The sequence below is a fragment of the Falco peregrinus genome, chromosome Z, assembly GCF_023634155.1.
Source record: "Falco peregrinus isolate bFalPer1 chromosome Z, bFalPer1.pri, whole genome shotgun sequence".
Classification (NCBI taxonomy): domain Eukaryota; kingdom Metazoa; phylum Chordata; class Aves; order Falconiformes; family Falconidae; genus Falco; species Falco peregrinus.
This window is the reverse complement of record NC_073739.1, coordinates 31,888,097-31,913,996: the sequence shown is the minus strand read 5'-3', so window position 1 is coordinate 31,913,996 and position 25,900 is coordinate 31,888,097. Positions and strand designations below refer to the sequence as shown.

At 42.9% G+C, this 25,900-nt stretch overlaps 1 protein-coding gene across 3 annotated transcripts in view; it reads left to right on the top strand.

Annotated features, from left to right (window-relative positions):
- NRG1 (neuregulin 1) overlaps positions 1–25,900 on the top strand; it is a 306,864-nt gene that overhangs the window by 245,733 nt on the left and 35,231 nt on the right. The window lies entirely within an intron of this gene.

Sequence of the window (25,900 nt, the reverse complement as noted above, 5' to 3'; positions counted from 1 at the left end):
GGAAAAGTGGAGGGAAGGATAAAGTAACACAATCATTATTATTAATACAAAAAAGTGAAAACTAATAGAAGGAAATACTTTTTCACACAATACACAATTAGCTTATGGAACTCACTGCCAAAGGATATCATGGAAGCCAAAGAACCCAAGCCTGTTCAAAACAGGATTAGGCATAATATGAAGACTAACATTAGCCAGAGTCATAATGGTTAATACTTAACTCCAAGAAATTTTGGAAGGAATATAAATCCTTGGGCATCAGGACAGAAGCCAAGATCTAGCTGACAGGGGTTAGGAAGAAATTTTCCCTGGGGCCTGCTTATTCTGTAACTGAGCATTAGCAGAGTATCTTGCCTTTCCTCTGAAGCATCTGGTGCTGGCCACTGTCAGAGAGTGGACACTGGGTGGCAAAACCAATTCTCTTTACAGTGCAGATTCAGAATTAAAATAGAAAAAAGCAAAAGTTTTGGGAAAGCAGAACAAATTTTCTCATTTCAGATTCTATGAGCAAAAAACCAGAAGTCAAGCCTATCCCCAGTCAAAAGTAGGAAACCTAATACCTAACCTCATACATTGTCACAATCTATTAAGTTCAGTGAGACCTAACCACACACATATCTTTAAGTCTGAACATCAGTATGGCTCTGGGAGGCCACATCATTCTCTTCCACTGTTACACTGGGGCCAGTCAAAAACCTTTTCTATTTTTAATGCTACTTTTTAAGTTTTAAAGTAATCTCAATGGAACCTTCTGTGCAGGACAGGAGGTGTGTCAGTTCTACTAACACAGCAGGAGTTTTGCCAAGACTAGGTTTCTCCCAGGACCTTCCAGAAAAACCTCACAGAGCTACAACTGCTGTGAAGGAACAGCATGTTTGTACCAATGCACTTGTCAGCATTTGCTCCCAGTGGAAAGGAAGGGAAAGGTTCCTATCTTTCAGATGTACAGGGAGGGTAGGACTGGGATAGGGAGGACAGAGAGAGGGGAAAAGGGAATTGGGAGAAAATATGGAGGTAAGTAAAGAGGAGGCTGGCTCCCCCAAAAAGGTAGAGTTCAACTAATCATTCAGATGCATCTTTTTCTAATGAATAGGCATGTACAAAAAAAAAGCATGTCTGCTTAACAGAACAACTCCCAGTCACCCAAGACTTGGGTTGAATTCTGCACTTCTGGGGCAGAAAAAAGCCCTCAGAGAGCAGTATAACTGCCTTCTGTCTGACCATCCATCCTGCCTGCCCACCTTCCCCTCTTTCCTACAGACGCTGCTTCTGTCTAACCCAAACTGGCATGTTTCTTTCCTGTGGGACAGTCTTCTCCCCAGCATTACAAACAGCAATGTGGCAGGAGACTCAGACAACCTTAAACCTTCCCTCCACTCATCAAGGGTCAGTTTCTGGGATGTGCTCCGTGCCCATAATGCAGCCTTGGCTCCCAGTTAAACCTGTCATCAGAGAGCTTGCTCAAAGGAGCCAGCAGGAGAGGCCCTAATCAGTTCTGAAAATTTCACTGTGGGCAGCGTTCAGCATCACCTCTGACAGGTAACAGTCCTAATAGGAAAACACTGTGGGAGATGAACTGCATCTGAAATCAGATTCCAGTAGTGGAAGCAGGCTGCTTTTAAGTCTTTGGGAAAGTCTGCCACCATTTTATTAAATTATTCTTTATTGCTATAAGGTTTGGTTTCCTCTGAATGTCAAAAATGAGCTAATTTTCTTTTGGTTTTTCTTCCAAAATGCAAAGCAATCTCTTGTTAAACCTAGAGAGAGGATGGTATCAATACTGGAAAATTTTCTATTCTGAAATGAGACATAAGGCTAGAAATAGATTAGAAAATCAATGTTGGAAATGTTGAAGAGCAGAAATTGAGGGTCTTTTCTTCATTTAACACCAAATGGGCTCAACAACACAAGTCTGGTTACTGGAAAATTGTCACTTCAGTAAGGATGTTCACTAAAGCATCTGCAATAGTTTCCTGCCTAGTGGCTGTTCTTGGACCAGATGTGCCAATAAGAAAATGTCAAAGAGACAAGAAATAAAAACCAAGAGACATACCTATTTATAACCCAGACCAGCTGTAAGGCTCTAAGGACCCTTGAGACCAGTGGAATGAGGAATGGGAATTAAGAGCTCCCCATTTCCTCCTTCCCCTCTACCCTGAAAAATATACTGTGGAGTGTATTGTGTCTTTCAGGGATAACTGGCTGACTTTTATCTTTGGTTTTTTCCTGTTTCCCTCCTTGAAACCTTTGGACCAAAGGCATCGCTTATTTCCTTGTCGAAAGTTAAACTTTGGCTACAAGTAGGTCAGTCAAAGTTTTATTGTCTCTTGGGTGACCGTATCTGTGCAGATCTGCTAGAGCAGAGCTCGTGGAACAGTTACTTCTCAGAATTTGTATTAAACAGAACTGGCAAACAATACATGATACAGGGGGAGAAAAGGAAGAAGAGAGCCTCTTAGGGGACAGTGGGAAAGGTAGGCCCCTGGATCCAGGAAAACACTGTAGGAAACAGACCTGTTCCTAAGAGCCTTTTGTGGTGGTTCCCTTCCCACTTTATTAGATTGCTTGAGCTGACACAGAACGTAAGTGTAATTAGTACAGCTGCCCATTTCCCAGAGGGAAAGCCAGAACCAAGATGCTCACCCACAGTCCTGGCCTTTGCTGGGAACAAACAAGCATTTTCCCTGTCTCTGCTACTGACCCTCAGTTTATCCTTGAGCACATCATTTCTTTTATCTGTCTGGTAATTTTGGGTTGTAAACATCTTAGGAGTGGATCTTCACTTGTGTTACAGATATTTCTGAAAAGAAACAGCTTATTCCACTGCTGCCTCAGCATAGCTGTAGTTCAGTAATTTTTTTTAGTTTAAAAATTCAAATTAAGAGCTCTTTTGCATACACCACTGTGCTTGAGGACCCAAGTAGATCCTAGGAAACATACGAATTTGGAACTATAGGAAAAACGTCACAATGCCTTCATACAAAATAGTAATGTACTTTTGTCTGTAGTGCTGCCTGCTGCTTTATTTCACAGATGGAATAAGCAGAGTAGAAAGGGATCAAGCAAAGAGTTAAAAGAATAGCAGAGAGCCTGGAAAAACTCTCAGGGTTTTTCCTATGTGAGGAGACTGGGGCTGAAAGTTTTGGGGGACATAATGAGGAGGCTGGTTGATTTTAAAAATGGCCTTGAAAGAGCAGACAGTAGGCTCTTCTTTCTTTGTCCATTGGTGCAAAAAGCAAGGATGCACTCAGTCCCACTGCCTGATGGATTAAAAAGCTGATCAAAGCAATCTGGCTTTACATTATGTGTAGCTAAACTGTGGACCTTGTTGCCACAGGAAATCTTAGGCTGAAACTAGAATACTGTTTCATTGGATTAGATTTCTGTGCATGGGATGGTCAGGAAAGGACTGGAACTGCTCAGTGGAAACCATCAGAGACCCTGATTCTTCATTTTGGAAATATTTGTGTGGTAATGGTACAAGTGGCAGTATCTGGCCAACTTCAAATCCTGCACCAAAACAAGAATATGGGCCAAGGCAATGGGTGGGTGAAAAGGCTCAGTCCAGGAAACAATGCAGATGGGGGTGGTCAGCAGAAGGAAATGCTTTAGCTAATGAGCAGATGAAGTCTCTGGCTAATCTATCTGGTTATCAGAAGCTCAGCTTGCTGGGGTCCTTCAGGCCACTCAACAGCATCATGAGCAAAAATGGCAGCTTTCCAACGGCAGCCAGCCAGCTGCTTCCAGACAGACAGAAATGCACCACAACAGCATACCCCTCTTTTATCTTTGGTCCCATAACACACAGGCAGAAGGACCTCCTAGCTCCAGTTGGTACCGGGTTTGTCAGCTCCCCACAGAGCAGAAGGTCTTCTGAAACTGATAGGGTAAGCCACTGAACGAGAGGGATGCTGCAGAGGCGAGTAACAACAGCAGATGTAGCATCAGTCCTTGATACAGGTTTTTCTCCCGGGTCCATCTTTTGCTGCCAAGTGGTGCTCGAGCCTCACAGATTTGCCTTTCTCCATTTCCAGCCCCCAGCCTTGTGACTGCATAACTGAAGGGGGCAGGAACAACGCAGCTAGAGGCGAGCAGTGCAACACTGGCTAGTGCATGGGATAGGCTGATAGCTCACTCCAGGTAGTGGGAGCTGTATCACTGCTGATAAACATCCCTTGGCTTCCAGGGAGCAGACTGGAGTTTGCTTTCAGTCACTCTGCTCTCCTCTCACCATGCAGTTCTTCTCCGCAGGAAACACAATTCTCTCTAGAAGATTATGTCCTGGCCCTATACTGATACAAACAAATGGGTTTGCTCCCATCAACAGGTTCTGTGTGGATCCAGGCTGGGAATGTGGCTAAATTTTCACTCAAAAAAAAAAAAAAAGTTAAAAAAAATGAAAAAGAAAAGAAAAGAAACACACAACATATTAAAGCTTGAAACCTGACTCTCTACAGGTGGATTTGAATTAAAAATGCTTACTATTTCTCTGCATACTAATAAGGGCTGATGACAGAAAAATGAGGCATACTTCAGTCTAACTTCAGGCATCCAGGCTTGAACAGATTAGTAGTAGTTTTTTTACAATAATCTCTTTCTATTGTACTGAACTGAGATTATCTGTAGCCCGTATCAAACAGCCCATTTTGAGTGCTGTAACAAAAGATTTCTTGTAATGTCATACTCTTCTTGCTTGTGATTTTTAAATGATCTGCCAGATCAGGGGAGAAAACTTCCTGTATGCTTTGTTAACAAAGAGAATGTATGGTCTCAGAAAGTAAAGCAGAGAGAGCATCAAGGACAAACTAAACATGACACAGAAAGTCTTCTAACTAATCAGGTCTAGTCTTCTGAAGCAAAAAGGCTAAGGACAGTGAAATACAGCGAGACAGAAGCATAGGCAATGTGTGATACAGGAGCTGACACATCTTTTCACTTGCAAACCATAGCCGCAAAGCAAAATCAATTGCATATTTTAATTTTCCCAGTACTGATAAAAAATAGAGTAAATCTCACAATGAAATCAGTAACATTTTAGTTCTTGTTGGGACAAGACACAGCCCCAGAACAATCCTGATGTACTTTTGTGATTTTGGTCTGCCTTCCCCATGGCCTTGAAATTCATAGGCCCTTTCGGGGATTTTTTCCTTTAATAATATATCTGTACTCTTGTAGAAAAGGGCAGTGATTGCACAGACACTTCCATATGCTGAAGGAGACTTTCTGCCTCTGGCAGCCAGATGAACTAGGACATTCAAACCACCCTGATGCCAGTGAATGACACACTATCAGCAGCAGAGTTCACACCCAAATTCAAGAAATACCTCTTCTTTCTTCTTCCACCCTGACCATTACCCCAGGTTTTTGCTGTTTAGAGGCTTGGAAAAATAAAACTATCCGTGAATAAGACCTCCCACAAGCACTACTTCACTTCAATGTTTTGGGATTGGTACCAGAGACCAACTGTTAGCCCCCTGCATTCTCTGGCTGTGATGGGGTTCCCTGTTAGTTGATGTGATGCTGCCCATGCTGAGGTATTCCTCATTCTTGGCAACATGAGAGTAATGTCCAGCTGTCCATGAGCTGATGGTTACCTGCAGCTGAACCAGATTTGTTGTGATGTCAGGAACAAAAGACATTTGAGTCAAAAGGTTTTGGATTGTGATCGTTTTTGCCCCTATTTCTGTGTGGTAGGAATGGGGTGTTCAGAGAAGCCTGGAATGCTGGGCACTGGGGTCCTGCCCAGCTGATGTTAACCAGCTTGCTCTCTTTCAGATGTTTTGGACATCCTATTTGGAAGCCAATGAAATAAAATGTGTTGTTCTCTTAGAAGCCCTTTGTAGGTGACCTAAAAAGGTTTTTTTCTTGGTTTGGGGGTGAAAGGGCAGAAAAGCATGTGTTTATTGAACCTTAAGTCCCAGCACACTAACAAAGAAAGTTTTAGCACTCCTTGTGGCTTGTGAAGACATACCTGGAATCTGATGTGGGGGCAGAATGAAGAGCACACCAGTGCCACTAGTCCTTCCCTGTATGTGGTCCTGTCTGCCTGAACCATCTGTTACTGCTCTGCCTCTTGACCCATCTTCCAAGAAGCAGTATCGGGTGCTATAGGTGTTTCTGTGGCAGCATCCTTGCGCAGAGGTCTACCATGATGCATGCAGGAACTAGCTGTCCTTTCCCTTTTGCTTCTGATGAGGGCCTTAGTAATTCAGGCAAAGGTGCCCATGGCCATGGAGGCTATGGCCCACATGAGACTTCTGAGGTCTCCTTCAGTCAAGTTATAACGTCTGGCAAGGCTGCAGAAACAGGTCAGTAAGAGGAGAAGGAGGAGAAGGAAGGCTCCAGAGCTGTGTCATAACCTGGGACCAGCAATGGATATTCTCTGTGTGTGTGATGGAACAGGGTTTTGCTCTATTTGGATTTCCCTTCCACCACAGCCTCATCCACATTTGTTCAGTACTTTGAGGGCACCTCCAAAGAGGCATATAACAATAAGAAGGCAGGCAGAAGAAAGATACAGTTTCATCTGCTTCTACTGCTTCCCAAGAGGAATGAGGTTGTCTCTTCCCAGACACTTTTTCATCTGGTTTTAGCAGTATCACATCTGTTGCATATGGCATGAAAATTTCCTCCTTCCCTTCAGACTCCAGTACGTTCAAAGATAGCACGCAGCTCAGCATTCTCTGCAGTGGAGGAGATCAAGCCCAGTTTTGATCTAATCTGAAATAGGTGCATGCAGTTACAAGAAGGGCTTTCTGTGGGCCTGTTAACATGCTGGAAGAATAAACCCTGATAGCAATCACAGCATAAGCTTCTGCATCCTCACAGGAACCTTAGGAAAGGCTCCTTTTTCCAATGTTTCAAACACTCTAGATACACTGTAGTTATAAATTGTCCCTCGTTCTTTACCTCCGTGCACATTTAGTGCCACTGCAGTGAGCTGCAGCTGCATGGAAATCAGAAGAATAAGAGAAAGAAAGTAGAAGAGCTGTTAAGATGCTTCTCACTGCAACTTTTAATGAAGCCTGATTTTCATAAGGGGCTGATCAGGGCAGCCTCAGCTGGTTGGGTACCCAAATGCTCAGTAGTCCAAATTCGTTGCTCAGATCAGACATCCAAAACCAGTGCTTGACTTCAAGGGCATGCGAGCCCTTGGCAATGTGCCATCCATCTAATAAATCACTGGTCTTTCACTGAAAACTGCCACCTACTCCTACTACCACAAGAGATTTCTGTTGTGCATGAATGTCTGAAAAAAAATGTAACAGATTAATTAAACAGAAATAGCAAGCACCTGCAAATCCCTTTGGTTTCAGTGAAAGCTGCTCATACTCGGCACCTATGAAAAATGGACTGTATGAGATCATGGTTTAACCGAAGAAATATTAAGTACAGCTAGAGTCAAGGGCAATGCTGAATTCTGGAAGATTCACATTAAATATGAAAACTTGCCAAACTATTTTTTTATTATTATTATTTTTTGTGTGGTAGCGTACTGATTCTAAGGTATGATGGGATTGATCCAGACTCATGAGCAGGGAATTGGGAATTGCATGTGATGTGTGATTTCACATGGATAAATGTGCACCTGGAAGTGCACTCATTTAAACAAAAGTTTTGCAGGCATTATATTTAGTAGGCAGGAGATCAAGCATTGTAGTTTAAGTGCTCCAAGGGACAAAAATAACAGTCAAGGGCAAAGGATCTAAAGATCTGTAAGTCCTGGGATGCATATGCACTTTCGTCTTTCCCATATATGTCTTTTCCTTTCCAGGGTTTGATGACCCTTCAGAACCGAATCACGTAGACAACTGCAGTCTGTTTTACATATTGGTTGTAAGATTAATGGCCAAACATGCTTCCTAAAAAAAACAACAACAGAATTATGGACATGCTGTAAATGGCCAGAGATATATCTTCTATTTATTCCTTCTTTATTACATGAATAAGTATCTTTTTTATAATTCTATGAGCAAATAATCTCTTGAAGTATTTAACTTACTTTGGACTCTTTTTCTCCTGCAATAGACCAATGGCAGAAAGCACACCACCAACTCCAAAATTTCAATTGATTCTTTTGACTTGAGTCTTTGAAATCCCACCTTCTCTGAGGTCACTGTAAAATGATCATTGCTGAAAATCATGATCTACATCTACTCTTGTTTGCTCTAAATATTACTTTTACTGTATGTTTGAAAGAATTTTTCAAAAGAAAAGATATGATCCCCTCAAAAAATTATATGTATCGTAAAGGGCAGACTGAAGTAGTATTACTAGTCTGCAATGCGTAGGCTGCAATGTGTGAAAGCACAGGCTGAACCAACACATCATTCGATCAGGTAGTTAAATCAGGTCCACAGGTAGCTGAAGCACTGCTAGAACAGAGCACGAAATGTGACACTGGGCTGGGTGGGTTTTACAGGAAGGACAGGAAGGATTGTCACATCTAGGAAGTTCCCACCCTCAGTGAGCTGGGCTGGCATTACTGTGCAGTCAGAGGATGCTCCTGCAGCTATGCTGACCATAGCTTGGCACTGAATTCAGCAGGACCAGGTGACTCAAGCTCCTGCAGAACTCCTCACCAAAGCGTGACTCCAGGCAGGGCTTTTCAAGGCACTTGAACTTTTCGAGGCCTGGGAGACTGAGACCCACATTCACCATGCCCCAATGGACGTGTCTTGTACACCTTGGGAATGGTATCCATGCATGTTGTCTGAGCTAGATTTTGCATAAAACTGAAGCCCAAAGGTTAATTAACTTCATTATTTAACAGATAAGAAAGGGGGGTTCTTTCTTCAGCTTCCTTACCTCATTAGCTGGAATTAGCTCAGATAATTGCCTCACTTTTTTTGCCCTGTGTTGCTTGGTAATTTCCTGTCATAATGTGTCTGTCACTCTACCAAAAATCCAGAAAGGCCTAGGTAAAGGCTGGGGAGAAGAATGTCCCAGAAAAGCTGAATCTCCAATTTCAAACCAAAGCAATAAGCTCTATATATAATAAATAGGCTGCTGAAGTCCTAGCAAAATGGACCACTTCAAAAATGCTTTAAAAGGCCTTTTTTGTCAGACCAAGTAGCTGAGCTGAGACTTTTCTCTGTGACCCTTTATTTAACACCAAGGGCATGTTCTGTATCAAGATATAACCAGACCTGTCTCCAGAGAGCAGTCAGTCTAGGAGAGGAGCCAGGCACACCAGAACATGCAGGGGATGCAATTACTGATGGGTCTGGTTACTCTGTTGAACCTGCTCCCACGCAAGAACCCCCCCAGCCTCTCTTACTTGACCTGATTACACACTTCTCCTGCCCTCCAGACAGCCGGATACCTGGAGGTAAGGAAAGAGGACAGCCCTGTTCAAGCTGGTCACAGGGAAGCTGCAGCTTTGCCAGTCTAGCATGTCACCCACATGGCCACAGAAGAGTAGGGCAGCATTTGTCAAGGTCTGGTGCTTCTGGAGTCCCAAAATATCCCTGCTGTGCTTGCATCTTTAAGGGACAGCACTGTAAGGCCACCTAAGTAGGGTTAGAAGAAGAAACTGAAATGGCCTCAACTGGTGAAGCAGGAAGGCTGTGGGGAGAGGGAAATCATATGGTGTGACTCAGACAGACAGACTGGACTGCTGGTCTGGCACAGCCTAAAATCAGCCATCAGGGGGAGGGTGAAAGGTTCTGAAAATGGAAAGGAGAAAACCTGTTCTGCAGGTCCACTGCTACAATAGTGAGAGCCAGGCTTGGACTTCAGCTCTGCACAGTCAGGAGAAGTATCATTTTAGGCATCCATAATTCTTTTTCAGCCTCTGGAAGACTAGTCTAGTTGGCAAATTTCAGGCTATAATAAGGTCAAAGATGAAACCCCTGAAACTTGCTTTTTCCATTTTATCTCAAAACGATAACCTCTTCCATTTGTTTTTCCAATGGGACACACTCCACCAGATCACACAGAACATGTGTGAAAGATGGGAGGTAATGAATGGCATCCTGTTCTCACTCGTTTTTAAAAATGTGTCTGCTGTTGACTTTGGGCCAAATACTGATCTCAGTTACAAGAAGACAGACCCAGGGTAATTCCATTAGGAGGTCATAGTGTTGCATTTAAACTCGGATTTTAGAAAGAGGCTGCAGATCTTTTGGGTACTTCGATTTCTGGACTCCTTAGCCCAGCCTGTCTGAAAAGAAAACCAAAACCAGCAGTATGCTATAGCAAAATGCTTATATACGCGTTTATTTTAGAGGAACCATTTTGTGGCTATCCCAACTACTGAGCACTAAATGAGTGAAAAATAAAGGATTCTTGGTAGAATTTATTGAAAAATCAGCATCACTACTTTTCAGACATAGGTAATTTTCTGCTCCCCTAACGGGTGTCCATGACACAAATAGCATATTACTGTACCAGTCTGACAAACATATATGGGATATGCACCAGACAAAAGCTGTATGTGTTGACAACACACCTAAAAGATTGTGATAATTATTCAGTTCAATGCTTAATTTTTTTTCCTTTTTTACCTATTTTCATGTATTTCATCAGAATTTAGAGCAAAATGATAAATGAAATTAATATAGTGACTGTTTCCTTGTAGGGAAAACTATGACTGTCAGGCTTCCCATTCTTTCCCAATGAAGTAGAGAAATACATTCTAAATGTTGATCCACCTCTTTTTCCAATTTGTTTACTTTCAAATCCTTCTAAAAATATTAAACATTCTTCTTAACCGCTATCTACTGACTTTTTGAAGTTTTTCTTTAGTTTTGATTACTAGTTAGGAAATAAAACTTAGGAAGTGAAAAACGTTTCTCATGCTTTTGGGAGCACAATATTGTTTAATAAGTTCATTAGGCTTTTTGAACTTGTTTCTAGCTTTGCAAAATGTACGAAAAAAAAATTCATTTTATTTTTTCTCATGTCATCTGTTAATGGGTGTCTCTTTGATACCCAAATTTCTTCTGATCAGCATGAGTAACGAAGGGAAGATCCTATTCCACAACAAATTTCTGAAAGACCACACAAAACTAACAGACCAAAACAAGAAAAAAGACGTACTGCTAGAAGTTAAGCAAATGTATTTCATATGATACTTAGTCTGATTTTATTATCCATGAAGTCATTTTTCCATTAGTCAACTCTTTAATCAGAGCTATCATCCACTGATTCAGACTTTTATCTTTCCCCACGTGAATTTTAAGCTGATCTTTGTTTTCATCCCTAGCTAAAAAGGAAAATATAGATGCTCAAATTCACTCATTTTCATGCAGGCAGTGTCTCAAACTATTTAATTTGAATAGCTGCTCTTAGCTTTAGAAGTGTTTAAGAAAACTGTGCTGAAAGGACCGCTCTTCATTGATGCATGTAAATAAAAGCAGATAAATCATGCAAAAATGTGAGAGAGGAGAATGACCCATTCTCTGTCAGTGGGACCAGCTTCTCATTTCAGTCAAGTCATAAGTGACTCTGACAGGTAAATCCTCCTGGCCTGTTTGCCCTTTTGTCTCAAAGCAGACTCCTTGCACAGTAAAATGCAATTTCATCCCACTCAGTAAGTTTCATAAAGGCCATGGAAATTAATGGCACCCAAGGGTCATCTCTACAGTACTGAGGGAGTAAAAGATTGCACAAAACTGTAACTTAGCTCACCTCTAGCACACTACCAACACAAGACTTTGATTGCTGCCGTGATATTGCTGCTGCTGGTAACAAAATATGTGGCTTTGGTGGAATGAAGCAAACCATGCTGGGTAAATGAAGGAAGACAACAGTGTCTGCCACAGCACTATCTGTCATTTAGGTTTTGTGTCCTGCTTACCAAGGTTAAATAAGGCAGACAGCTGACATAGATCTCTGATTCAACAGGAAAGTTGAAAAAGATGGGAAGTCAGCTTTGCTCAGCTGTAAGAGAATACCCTGAAGAAAGAAAAAATCAGTCTGTTTTGCCCTGAGATACTGAAACTTTGTCTTGTCTTCAATGACCTTAATGTATTTTCCAGTGAGGAAATGCATCTTGTGAAATTCAGGATAGGTTTAGGCTAGAATTGCTGTTCTTACTTTATATTCACCAGGTTCTCTGTGCCAGCTAGGCGTGCAAACTGGGGAGGAAGGCTGCAGGGGAGGACTGACAGTAGAAGGTGCAGAGGCAGCCCTGCCCCCCAGGAAGCCCCCACAGCTTTTGGGTGCAGCCTCATGCCAATGGCATCGGCTCTGGCAGCACAGCAATGCAACACTGCCTGGGCACAGCCATGGGGCTGCCACACGCACCAAGCTGGCATGCAAGTCCTTTCCCACACACACTCCTCAGCCCTGGAGAAAATCAGCCAGTGACTTCTTTTGTCCTGCGAAAAGGGTCAACCTTGTCTCAGTATTCCTAAGAGTCAACAGAACTGTCATTACTAAAACCCTCATCACCTCCCAGGCTGGTAATTTACTCCTTGTAGCTCACTCCAGGTACAGCATCCAAGGATCCTTTAAAAGGATTATTCCATTTTGCAGTAGATTGCGTTGTTTCTCAGGCTACAGTAAAATGCTGTGGCAGTGTGTCCTGCTTTCGGATGAGCTGGTGTTAATTATCTTCTTAGGAGCTAGTTTGGTGCTGTGTTTCGGCTATGATGTGAGACTTTTAGTTCCTCAGGTGTTGTTAGTGAAAAGGATGGAGGGACGCAAGAACTGGGAGGGGACACAGCTAGGACAGCTGACCCAAATTAGCCAAAGAGGTATTCCATACGATGCCTGGTATATGTGCCTGGGGGGCGGGCCGGAGCAGGCGGATCGTTGCTCAGGGACAGGCTGGGCATCGGTCGGCGGGTGCTGAGCAGTTGCATTGTGTGCCACATGTTCCCTTCTTCCTTTTCCTCTGCGTTTTACACTTTTTCTTCCCCTTTTTATTATAACGGTTCTTGTCAACTTTGTTACTATTGTTCTTTCATTTTTATTCTATTTCAATTATTAAATTGCTCTTGTCTCAACCCTTGAGTTTTACATTACTTTCCAACTCTCCTCCCCATCCCTCTGGGTGAGGAGGAATGAGCACCTTCATGGTACTGAACTACCAGCCGGGGTTAAACCACCGCACAGAGCTACCAGCGCACAAAGTAGGCAGAATCCCTGCAACATTTGGTTTCTTTCTTCAAGCGCAGTTTTAGCTATCCCTTTAAAGGTAAAAGGGAAAGCCTAACTTTTTGGGTTTAAATGCAAGATAGGTTCAAAAGCTGAAAAGCAACAAAACAGCAAAACACTGAGTGAATGGGGTTTTTATACCCTGCTGTTCTCCTTCCAAACTTATCTGAAGAAGATTTTGAAGGCCTGACTCAGGGGTTTTAAATGTCTCAGGCTATCGATCTTGTTTTAGCTCATACTACAAGACAATACTTTAAAATAAATAAATGCTAGGCCTACGTCTTCTATAACTTCAGCAGAGCCCCACTGCTGCCACTGCCAAGTATTTGCCTAGAACTTTGGCCCTGAGCACTTCATAGCTTGCTATTTCACCCATTTGTGCCAAATCACTGTCCTGTCCCAGAGACCTTCAGGAATTTCTTTCTGCTCCTAACCCTAGAAAAGGCATGGAAAAGATTGATACATCTGTGAAATAATTGTGGCATGTGAAGCATTCTATTTTTTGGTGGAAAAAACACCTAGCTTTGCTTGGCTCAGGTGTGCAATTCTCTTCCAGTCTTTGGGTTGTCTTTTGCACTCTGCTAAATTACTGGCTGAAACTCAGGGAATAATGTTATCAGACGAGCAATTTAACCAGGGCAATCCCCAGGGTCTCTCCTGTGGGGTGGTGGCTGGCAGTTTCCTCAGTCATCTGCAGGAGGCAATGACACATTTGACACTCAAGGTTCTCATTAGAACAGATTTTTGCTTGAAGGTACAACCTATGGCACCGCAAAAGGGATGCAGCAGTTGAGAAACCATAACAATTCAGTTTGTAGACTGAAAGAAGATGGAAAAACAAACCCTTTAAAAGGTTTACTGATGAAAGTGTCCTTCCATTTGGATACAAAGGGACTCAAAAGTATTTGGAGCACATGGAGTGCTTGGAAGGTTATTGGTAGGGTACCACCTGCACTAGCAGTTTTCTTCAGTGTGCCCAAAAGATTAATCCCAGCCTGCAGGAGAAAGGTGGTCTTTTCACCCCACGTAATGCTTTGAAATAAAGATGTTAAAAAGATGTGGGCTGAGTGGATGCCCAGCTTGACACTCTGTGTCTGGAGGGCTGCTTGTGCATGACACCACTAGAGCACAGCTTTCTGCTCTTACCCACACACTTAGGACTTCCACCCCATTAGGCTTTTCCACTGACACCAGTGATTTCACTCTGCATCCCTCCAGTCATTTCTCATCTCATTGCACAGCAATGCCCTTACAGCTTATCCCCTTTTCTCCCGCCCACCCTATAGGTGCAGGTTCCCACCTCCAGGCACCAACTGGGTGTTGCTTTCCATAAAACAGTTGTTCAAGCAGCCACTTGAAATGTTGCTCTCTGCTTGGAGCAGTTCTTTGTAAGCCACACATCTTCATTTTCTTGGAATATTCTTTTTTGTGGAAAACCTACAAAAAGTCTTGGCTGTCACCATGAAGAGTTTTTTGATGTTTTCTTGTGTCCCCATCTCTGTGTACCACTGTTTCTTGCCTTTTACATGTCCTGGGAACTCTTTGCATTTCTGCCTGGTGTGCTCCTTTATATTGGTACACAACAGCACCCCAGCTCTGTTCATAGTGACAGAAATAATAAATAGAAGCCAAGGACCACTTCTAAGCTGAAGAGCAAGAACCAAGGATAGCACTGCCTTAGCAAAAATGGTTTACTCTAGAAAGGCAGCTGCCTTGTTTAAACAGGGCTTTTTTCTTTCTTTTTTTTTTTTGGGGGGGGGGGTGCGGCGGGGCACAAGTTTTCCCTCATGTGACTGTTCATACACTGCTGACACACCTCCTCCCTTAGCTGGACAAATGTCTTGGCTTTCAGCAGAAAGTACAATGTCATCTGGACTGCATATCCTCCTTCACCCTGAGACTGCCTCTTGCAAAGAGAGACTCTGCATAGACTGTTGAACCCTTTTCTCAATCCTATGGATCCATGCCTTTTGCAGGTCTGTGTCTGCACAAATACATAAGTATGGCAGTGACTCCATTAACACAGCAATTGCTTGGAATCTGTTAGCGTTACATCATAAATCTGATTTTTGACAGGTTTATAACCAGACTGTAGAAATTAACTGCTGGAGGAAATGTGCCATTTAGTCTCAACATGAACACATTTTATTTTTCTACTTGGTTGTATTTTTTCTTACCAGACTTTTTTTCGAGGCTAGAAAAATAACCTTATGCTTATTTTAATATTCTTCCTTTAAAGTGAAAAAACCCTCCAACCTTTTCACAAACGTATAAAAACTCTCTGGCACAGTGACACGTTTATTGCATAGTCCTCTCTGATGTTTCTTGAGAACAGGTACTGATTAAATGACAGTTCCTGTATCAGCACATTAAAATATAACATCACTGAAGAAATAACAGCTGAATAAAATAAAATGAGCAGGAAAATAAAATAAAGTGCCAGAACAAACAGTACCATTGATAGACGGAAGGTAATCTTTCCTGTTGCAACAAATATACTACTGTTCATTTTTACAAAACTGAGTTGATAGCAGATATTAATTAAAGACAGCATCACATTCCTTTTGCAGTAACATGAAGTTTTGGCACAGAGCTTTGCCAGTGAGCCCAAGGTGAAGTACTGTGCACATTTTAATGCAGGTGGTGGCAGAAGTTGCCGGAGTGAGGGCAGAGGAGGGAAAGCAGGCTCACAGAACTGGTTCTGGGTATAAGCACCTGCCCCTCTGCTCTCGCAACTGCCATCTGCAGCAGTTCTCAGAGGTCCTGGCCAGGGGCGGCAATAACCACAGGCAGGTATCACTCAGGACATTGGGCTGGTGGCTGCTAATTCAGCTGCTCCTGACATCCTGACGCCATCCTTTGAAGCCTGTTGGAGTCAGTCGCAGCAGGATTACAGCCCACAGTTTAAGAAAAATTTCTTTCAGACTAGGTAACCTGAAATCTTTCCATTTTGCCCCAGTAGTCATGTTTTCTAGGCCATTCTTGTCTGCCTTTTTACTGACATGTGACATGTTTTCCCTGGGTACCTTTTCATATACACGTATTTTCAAACAGCACTATAAACAGTGGCAGTTTCATACCTCCAGGCAGGAAATTAGGGAGGGAAATGAGAAAAGGCTCCTTCACTGCAGAAAACTCTTTGATAGGAATTTCAAGTGCTTTGACAGTTTGCTGTGAAAGGACCCTGCTTACAGAGTCCAAAGGATCTTGCTACAAGCAAAGCACGTAATAATATCTCTCTCCATCACTCTCTTCTGTGATGGAAAGAGACATTCCAAACAGGGAAGTGGTAACTCTGTGTTTCAGAAAAGATAGGTCCCGTGTCTGTGCTGGTGGATAGCAGAGTGGAAATTTCCCTGTGCACCCACCCGGAGAAGATTTTTCTCAGTGAGCAACTCCAGAACAGGGCAGGAGGCTGGATCCTCTAGTAGAGCCTGTATAAGAGACACAGCAGCTCTGTCTAACAGTTTCTCATACCTTTTTCCAAGGGGAATGGTCCATTTCAAATGTCAGGAATCAGTTTTAATAGCAAGAGAATGTGTCTTTCTTCAATCCTACCAGTTTTATCTCAAAACTTCTTTTGAATTGTAAAGCACCTTTAAAAAAATTAAAAACCTGATGCCTTGGGAATCTCTGCTGGAATACAAATATCGAAGTAAACTGACAAATAAATTTGAGCTTTGGTGCCTTAGGAAGGAAACTGTCTTTGATAAGCATTCTTGTTTTTTACTTACCTCCCATACCTACCAGTCTTACTGGGGGTCCTTCCTTGTAATGCTTTCTTATCATAGACACCAGGGAGATACTCAGCAACCTGTGAGCAACCCTTTGTGATTTCTGAGAGGAGTTGCCTTCACTGTATCTTTGACTCAGAAATGGAGGTATATTTCTCTACTAGTCTGTGTCTCAAAGGGTGTTGCAAGAGCTACTGTTGGAAAGAGTCACTCTCTGCTACTCTGCTCTTCCTCACCACCCAGGGACCTCAGGCTGGTTAAAGAGATTGAGCTGCAACTGCCTCAGGGCCAGTGCATCCCTTTCACGCCTCAGGTTTCCAGTGGCTTCTCTTCATGGCCATCCCCATGAAGCAGTAGGCTACTGGGAAAGCAACAGGTAGTCTCTTTGCTTTAGGGATGGGGGCAAGGGGACGGGACATGCCCTAATGACTTTGAAGGTGTGCTTCAAAATCAATGAAAGCTTGTTTCATTATGGAATTAGTAAAATAGTAAATGTTTTTCACTGCAGAGTATGCAAGAGGAGACAGATTAATGCATGCCTAGGAATCCTGGACAGGACATTTAGAATTATTCAAAGAAAGGTTACAGACATGGCTGCTTCTTGCAAACTTATTTAACATGCAGTATTTCAGTACACAAGCTTTGCTTTCAATAGGGCATTGTTTCAACAAGGCATACACTTAAGGTATTGTGCTGGAAAGCATTCTACTTCAGAAAAACTTCTTAAAGGCACCAAGGAAAAACATGGAATTGAATGTGACTATAAATTAAGCAGATGCTTGAGTGCTGACTTGAATTTGTGTGGGCTTATATGCTCACTTTTAAGTAAGTTGTGGCTGAAAGGGTTCCTGACAAGGATTATGGTGTTGACTTTAGATGAAACATCATTTGTAATGGAAAGCTTGCATGCTTCCTTTCATAAGCTGCTGAACAGTCGTTATTATCCCTGCATCTCTGTGAGCAGATAGCACTAAAGGAGTGAAGAGATTTTTGCACTTATCTGCAGAAGTATAAATGGATACTTGGAATTAATAAAAAAAAAAACAACTGTCAGAGGAAAGAGGAACAAGAAGAGATTTTGACTGACTAGGTTATAATGGGATGGAAGTATATCAATACTCAATGTAATAAGGAAATAGTTATGTCAGTATCACTACGTACCTGTCAAGGCAAACTTGATGGTACCAGGTAGAACCTATAATCCAGTCCTCTGCCACAGTAGCTTTCAGGAGCAGTAAGATGGCCCTGTCACCTAAGCTGAGACTAACTGCAGCTAATCACAGTTAGATTTTTTTTAAATTTTATTTTAGTAATTGAATATGGGTTACAGCACTGGTGAACCACATGATTGACCCTCACAGAAAGCATCAGATGAGGAGCAGAGAAGGGAATAAATCCACCTTTACTTGCTGCCTCAGGGAGCTTACTGCCATGCCGAACCTGCAGTTGGATTAGGGCAGCTTGCAGGACCCTAGGATAGTATAAAGATGTCTCTCTAGGCAGTTCCATGAAGGATAGCAATCTGTCTTCATAATCTTCATAGTCTTTGTGTGTTTCTTCTTTCAGTTCTGTCAAGGTCTTTTTTCCCCATTTTTTAAATCAAAACCCTTTTTGAGTTAAAACCATTAAATACAGCTGTTTATGCAGAAATTACGCTGTTTGCATTAGGATGCTCCCCACACTGCCTTGCAGAATCAGGGTATTTGAGACAAGAAAAGAGCTCAAGTTCTCTGCTTTACTAGCTCAAGTCAAGCCCTCCTGCCAGGAGGGAAGTTTCCATCTAGGTCCTGTCAGTCACCTCTCCAGGCTATAATGCAACTGCAGATGATGCAATAGCACTTTTCTCATTGATTAGGCAGGGTCCTGACACCAGCATGAAAACCTGACTTGCCCAGCAGTTTGGTGCGATTGTTCTCCTGGGGTTGGTATCTACTCCCTGGCATGCAGAAAAAGATGGCTTCTCACCTGTCCAACAGCTGATTTCTCTTCTTTATGCATTGGCTCTCCTAGCTGTGCACTGGAGGGGGAACTGGACACTGAGCAGCTCTTGCTTTGTGAAGCTTCATCTCCTCCTTTAAGTCTCTTTTACAGTTTCAAAGGCCTGCTCTGCATCTGCACTGATGGTCCTTCCCCAGCAGCCTGAAGAGACTTTTCAGAGTTCTGTGGAAGTGCTATAAGATACACAGGAGTAAGGTCCCCCATGCTGGTGCACATCTTACCAAACGTATTACAATTTGCTTTGCATGAGCTCTGCCCCTGTTAGGAAATTCCAGCCCAGTGAGTTATTTACCTTACTTTGCTGTACAGCAAGCATGGGAAAGAAAGGGCAGGGTGCAGCCTCTGAAGCAAGGTGAGCCTGGAATCCTTTCCTACAGTTTATTTGGCCACCCAGGGTTTTCTTCATGCTGAGAAGTTCACCAGCGCAGCAAAGGACTCCACACTGGATAAAGCTCACTATACCGTGGCAGTTGCATTCAGCCCCTTATCTACTGTCTGCTTTAATCTAAGGCCTGCAAGTTTTCAGACACTCCCACCCATTCCTGGCATTAATGAGGTTGTTTGAGAATCCCTCAATGCTAAAGACACTTCCCTATCTGGCTGGCAGTTTAGCATTCCTGGGCTTAGACCTGCTTTTCCCGCACTGATTCCCTCTATGCATATTTCCTCTGTATCGCTTTTTTTTTTTTTTTTTTTTTTTTTGCTACCTCTGCACACCACACACACACATTTTTCCTCTTGGGACCCTCTGGCCTGTCACTGCCTTGTGTTTTGCCATTCACATGTCCCCCCACCAGGTGCAGAATGTTTTCTAAATGCTCTTGCAGACCTTTTGCAGATGCTTATCACATCACCCTAAAGTGAAAGCTGACATCTTTCTTGGCAATGGGAAAGTATGACTTGCCTCAAAGCGCAGTTTCAACCAGGTCTCTCCATACACCCTTGCACTCTTCTACAACCCATGTTGCCCACCTTTTTCTGAAAACTAGTGTTTGCAAAGAGTAATTGCATTTCCTCACTAACGAACTGTGAGCTGTTGTGCCTCTGTCCCTATTTCCCCTCATCTCAAAATTAAATGAAGCAAACAAAAACTGTTCCCGGTCACGCCGTCTTTAACATGTGTCACCTCTTGACCCTCCGTGGTGAGCCAGATGCTGTGCAGGTCTCTCAGTCGCGCGCCTGCCAACTGGGTCAGTCTGTCGGCTATCGGGGAGGAAGCGATCGGGCGGTGCAGCAATCTGAAGCGTCTGTCCTCTGTTTTTCTTTTTCTTTTTTTTTTTTTTTTCTCTTTCCTTTCCTTTGCTAAGGTTGGATTTGTGAGGGGGAACTGCCACCGAGTCCATGTCATAGGAGGAAGAGGGACACGCTGCCTTGGTTCAGCAAGAGTTTATGTGCTCTCAATCTTTCCTGAAGTTTCTATCTTGCAGACCCAGCGATTTCCTGTTTCCTTTTTGCTGGCCCTGATTTTTGTAGAGATAGTGCCAAAGTGAGAAAGCACTGTCTTAGGGCCAGAGAGTAATTCACTAACTTGTAAGCAATTCCAGCTGCTGGCAAAACAGCAGGCTCCTTAAATGATCTCCTGTGAAGGTCCCAGGAATCTGTTACACTACATGTTATTTGTGAAGGCAGAGGCTGAAAAAATTATATAACTAGATTGAACAACTAGCTTAGAGTATTACATCACCAAAGCAATGTGAAAAATTCTGAGCAGCCCCATGAAACAGACTGTAAATGCCTCCTGTAGAGATCTGGCATCCTTTTCTTTTTTTTCCACTGAGTTTTATTTGCTGGTGTTGGTAGTTTTTTAAACCTTTGGTATGTTCAGAGCTATATGGATGCAGTTTCAGCTCTGGAACCATTAAGTATGAAGGAACATGAAACACATCCTTTACACATGTGGTAAAACAGAAATTCTTGTCGGTTCAGAAAGGGGCTAGTTTTTGATTACTCTCAGGTTTTGGCTTGTGTTCTTCTTGAAAGTATCCATAGACCTCTTGCTGCCCACAGTCATTCTGGAACCAGCAGGTTTCCTCATTCAGTGCAGTACAGAAATGCTGAAGTTTTTTTGCATTCACACGTATACTTTGCAAGTCAGGCTCATCCAGCACTGGTTGGAGTGAGCTGAAGAGGCTCAGTACCCAGTGGAAAGAAAATGTAGATGGTTTAGTTGAGACATAGAGGGAATAAGTACTGCAGCCAAGTTTACATGGGAAATAAACCTAACCTACAGATCAGGGCTGGACATCTTTAAACTGCTCATCAGCAATTTGAGATGGAATTGGATTGTGCTTTTAAAGAAATGAATGAGCTTCAAATGAGGGAATATGAATTAGTAAAGCTGACTTTCTTATGAGAGCACACACACACTTTGTTACTCCAAACCTTGCTTGTGTGTGCTCTTTCCCCCTCCTTCTCTGCCTATGTCCCTCTCTTACTCTATGCAGGTACCTTCTTCTTCCATTGGCATAAACTGCAAGTAGACTTTGCTTAAGCCTCAGTCTCAGAAAACAGTGATAAGCAGAAGTATTTGTTCTGTTCCTCCTCAGTAATTTACTCTTTTTCTTCACAAAAGGTTTCCACCTAAGGTGGCATATTTGCATACCATAAGTGGCCTTCCAGTGAGGATGGCAAGCCTTCCTTTGTGCTACAGCTGCCACTTTATCTCCATTGAGCCACAGGCATTTCACTAATCACCTTGCATGACTTTGAGCGTGTCCTCTGACTTTACACCAGCTTTGCAGAAACTCAGTTCAAAGAGGCATGGATACTATTCTGTTTAGCTTGCAAAGCCCTTCCCTTTCAGTCTCAGTAATCCCTTAGGGCTCCTCTCAGCAGACTGCCTCACCTGTGTAGGGCCTGGGAGTCCTGCTGCTGTAGCCACTGAACTTCAGAGGGGTATTTTGGGAAGCAAGAGAGAGTAAAGAGAATGCATTTTCCTGCTTCATGGCAGAAAAGGGTCAGAGATTCCCCAGGTAAGCTCAGAATTACATGAAGTTGTGTCTGCTTGACATGAAATGATCCTAAGGTAGTTTTACAGCAGTAATTCATGTTATAGAGAGTAGTTTTTGAAAGATGCAATAGTTTCTATTTTTATTCTTGTTAATAGCTTTTAGTCAGTTCCCGTAGATAGGAACAGATCTCATTGTCTTTCAGTGCCCTGTGAATAACTGCATTAGTAGGAACTTTGTTCAGGCTGCCTGCAGTTGCTTTTTTACTGTGGTGTTTCTGCATTCAGGGAAGTTGGGTGGGGAGCAGGGAGGAGGTATAGTATGCAGTGTTTTCAGTTGTTATCTCATGCATGATATTTTCAAATTTCATTACAGCATGTAATTTAGTCCTTTCAGTAAGCTAGGGGTTTGGTATAGGGCTCTGAAACAAACCAGCTTTTCTATCTTGTGCTTGCATAGCTGAAGAAAGCATTGCAGAAGAGAAAGAAGGTACAAATTTTGACTAGGTGAATAAAGAAAAATGCGTAGATACATGGTCTACGCTGCTGGTTGTTCCCACTATACACCCTCCAAGCCCCTGTCTGCTAGAGATGTATGGAAAGTGTTTTGGGCCTCGTTATGGATTGTATTAAATTTGCTCTGATGAACACCTGCTCCCAAACACCACATTTCTTCCGTTATGTGGCTTTAAATGAAACCCAAAACCACAGTTAGTGTTTCTTGTATTTAATTTGCAAAATAGGCTTATAGTGCATACACTGAATGGTGGCCATATGCCATAAAAACTAGGCATCCTTTGCAAAGAAAAATTAACATCAGAATTAACTCACTGGAGACTTTTTTCCCCCTCTCACCCCATGGAGTTACAAAGCTCAGGCAGGTTGGGACCACAGTGCCAGTAGATCAGTAATACAGAGAAAATTCACATGCAAGATTTATACAACAGTTTTGAACATGCAATGCCAAAAACATGTGCAGAGGCACTCCCCACAAACATATGTGTAAAGCCCTTGTATCATGAGATTTCTCTGAGAGCTGCAGATTATTCCCATCTCTAGCAATCAGTTCACAGCGATTGCTGCTATGCAAAGCTCACATCAGCTGGGAAGTAACGGTTACTTTGAATCTTCACAGTGATCTGCTTTTGCTTGAGCTGCTGCTGAAAGCAGCAGTGAGCAAGAGGATGGAAACAATTATAGATTGCTGTAAGCCCACTTGCTACTGTATCTACCTGTAAAATTCAATTTTAAACATTCCATTAGCCAGCAGGGTAGCAAAATGGGTTTTTTTGCCAGAAACGCTGCAACAATATTGCTTTTTTTTCCTTTTCAAATGAATGCATTAGCTTCCTGAGCTCAAGGACATCCTCAGAGTGCTTGTCTCACTTGAAGTTTGAAGTCTTTCAGTAGGTAAAAGGACACAACGGTGAATTGGCTGTCAGCAGAGAGAGGCTTAACAGTCAGTTTACCTGTTAAGACTCACAAATGCTTCAAAATATATATTGCTATATAGATGGGATTCACTCACCTACGCTTCTCACATCTCAGGTCTTGGTATGCCATAGCCTGTCATATCAGGCATCTCCCTTGGGCTAAAGGTCCAGGCTCCTTTCAAGCCTATGAAGAAAGAAAAGCTCTTCCATGAAGCAGATCTCCCATCCTAAGGTTCATGTCAAGGATGGTGGTCAGCTCATTGATATCAAGCATAGACAACCCTTCATTGCTGAGCTGAGGGCAGTCTGTTGGCCAGCCTTTTGTCAACATTGGGTGCAAAGTCCTGTTTGAACTGGTGCTAGCTGAAAGTGTCAGACTACTCTTAAAACATGACCCCTTTTCCTGCCTCTAGACAAGGCATAAATTTATCCTGGTCTGAGAGGTTATAAATCATGCTTTGAGGGGCCAGGAGAAAGGAATGTGTTATTACAAGGAATTAGTACTCCATGTTTGCATTTCATTAGCACTTAGAGGCCCCCATCAAGATCAGGATCTAGGGAGATGTGGCACAAAGGGTGCAACAGTGGGAAGCAGGAGGGAGAGTGAGTTTTGGAAGATGTCACAGAAGAGATCATGCCAAACCATAGGGAAGGCACCCCATGCAAGCAAGGCATCATGGAAGAAAGAGAAAGAAACTGGCATGCTAGTGATCAATGGCAAAGGAAGGAAGGGGTATGAAAGATGTTAGCTGCACAGGCAGATGGGATTTTGATGAGTAAAAGGAAGGACTTAAATATAGCAGTCACAATCTCATGTCTCATCAAAACAAGGTAGCTAAAGTCACTCTGAAAATGGTGCCAGCCAAAGTGGCCCATTCTCCCAAGTGCCAAGTGCTAAAAATGCAGTTTTACTTGGAAGATGATGGAAAACACGTGAAAATCAAATATGACAGGGACTACTTCATCCTTATTCTCAGAAATAGGAACTCAAAATATATGTGGTATTTGTTGATAGACAATCTGCTAAAAGCATGTTTTCTTTGGATTCAATGTGTGCAGCAAATGTTAAAATAGCCTACTACAAACATGCCCCTCAGGTGCCTTTGTGTCAGAAAAGGCTTTGAATATCAGGCAACTTTTATATAGGTGCTTGCAGCTCTCTAGTCAACTCCAGTGCGATCCGTCGGTAGATAAAAGCATTGTTCCACCTGAGGGTAGAAGCTGTCTTTCAGAAACAAAAATACTGGGATTTGTTCAGCACTGTAACAAAATTTGTTACTTCTATATGTCTGGAGACGGCTAAACAAAAACATGCAGGAAACTTCCCCACTTTTCAGAGATGACAGGTAGTCAATTTAGTTAGTTTTAGCCATTTAAAAATTAGGGGCATATTCTCAAGAGTTTAAGCTTCCGTCAGTGTAGGGAGACAGACACCATCATCAGAGAGGCTGTTTATCCCACTCATTGTGGGAATAACTTCAGCTCCTTTCTGTAAGCAGTGGAGAGCACCTTACAACTAAACAATTCAGTTTTAGGCAGATAAACCCAAGTTTAATAATGAGAATGACTGGCCAGAGGTCACATAGCCCATCAGTGGCAAGGTTCCTGAGCTGAGTACTGACTGGTGTCCAGGCTTCAAGCATGTCTACTGTGTTCTGACAGAATTTAGAGCAAAACTTGTCCAGACTAGAGGGCAACCAGAAATTGTAGTTTGGGTCTGCAGCTGAAGCCTAGCAGGTACATGCCTGACTGAAGTTTAACCCAGCTTACAGAGGTGGTTTTGGAGGCACAGAGCAGTGTGAGGAGCTGAGAACATAATATGGCCTCCCCATCATCCCTGTTGCTGCTAGCTAGTTTAAAGCAACCTCAGGCAGTCACCTTACACTAGTAGTTACCAGCAATGACTGCAGTGGGGACATTTTTGAGCACTCTCTCTCTCACAGTACTGCTCCCTTCAGTCAGAACACCATCATTTTCTTGACAGACACTGCACAGGCAAATCCTAAGGCTGGGATTTCTCGTCCTAAACTGGCAGCCTCCTGCAAGATTGCTAGCTAATCCTGCCTTCTGCAGGTATTCCCTGAATGCAGCAGGGAGTAAGCTAAGAAACAGTGCAAGCACAGTGCTACTGCCATTTGATAGCACTACAGGCTATTATAGGCTATAGCACTATAGCTACTATAGGCACTAATGGTGTCTAGCAGCCTTGGTGGCCCAAAACTGTTAATACTTCATGCAGATGAACCCATCTGAAGGAGATGCTATGTTGGCCTCCAGATCACAGACTCCTGCAGACACAGGTATGGCAATCACACACACAGAGGAAGGCACAATGCCTCCAGACCCCCGTCCTCTCCCTCCCTACAGAGTTGAACCAGAGCAGCCACAGCTCTCATTTATGGGCTGGGGGAGAGGCAGTCAGCATTCAGCCAGTCACCCTCTCCCCTGGGAAGAAGGCAGTGGCTGAACCAAGGGGTTCAGTCCCAAGAGACTGAATCAGCCTCAGGTAAAGCTTCACTTACTTCAAGGCAGTGCCAGGAAGAAACCTCATCCAGGGCCTCAGTTTATTGGGCACCATATTAGCAGTCTGTAATGACTCTCACACCCCAAAAAGCACTTGAATGCAATTAATGTGATGTAAGTAACGGCACAAATTACACATTTTTAATTAAATATACATG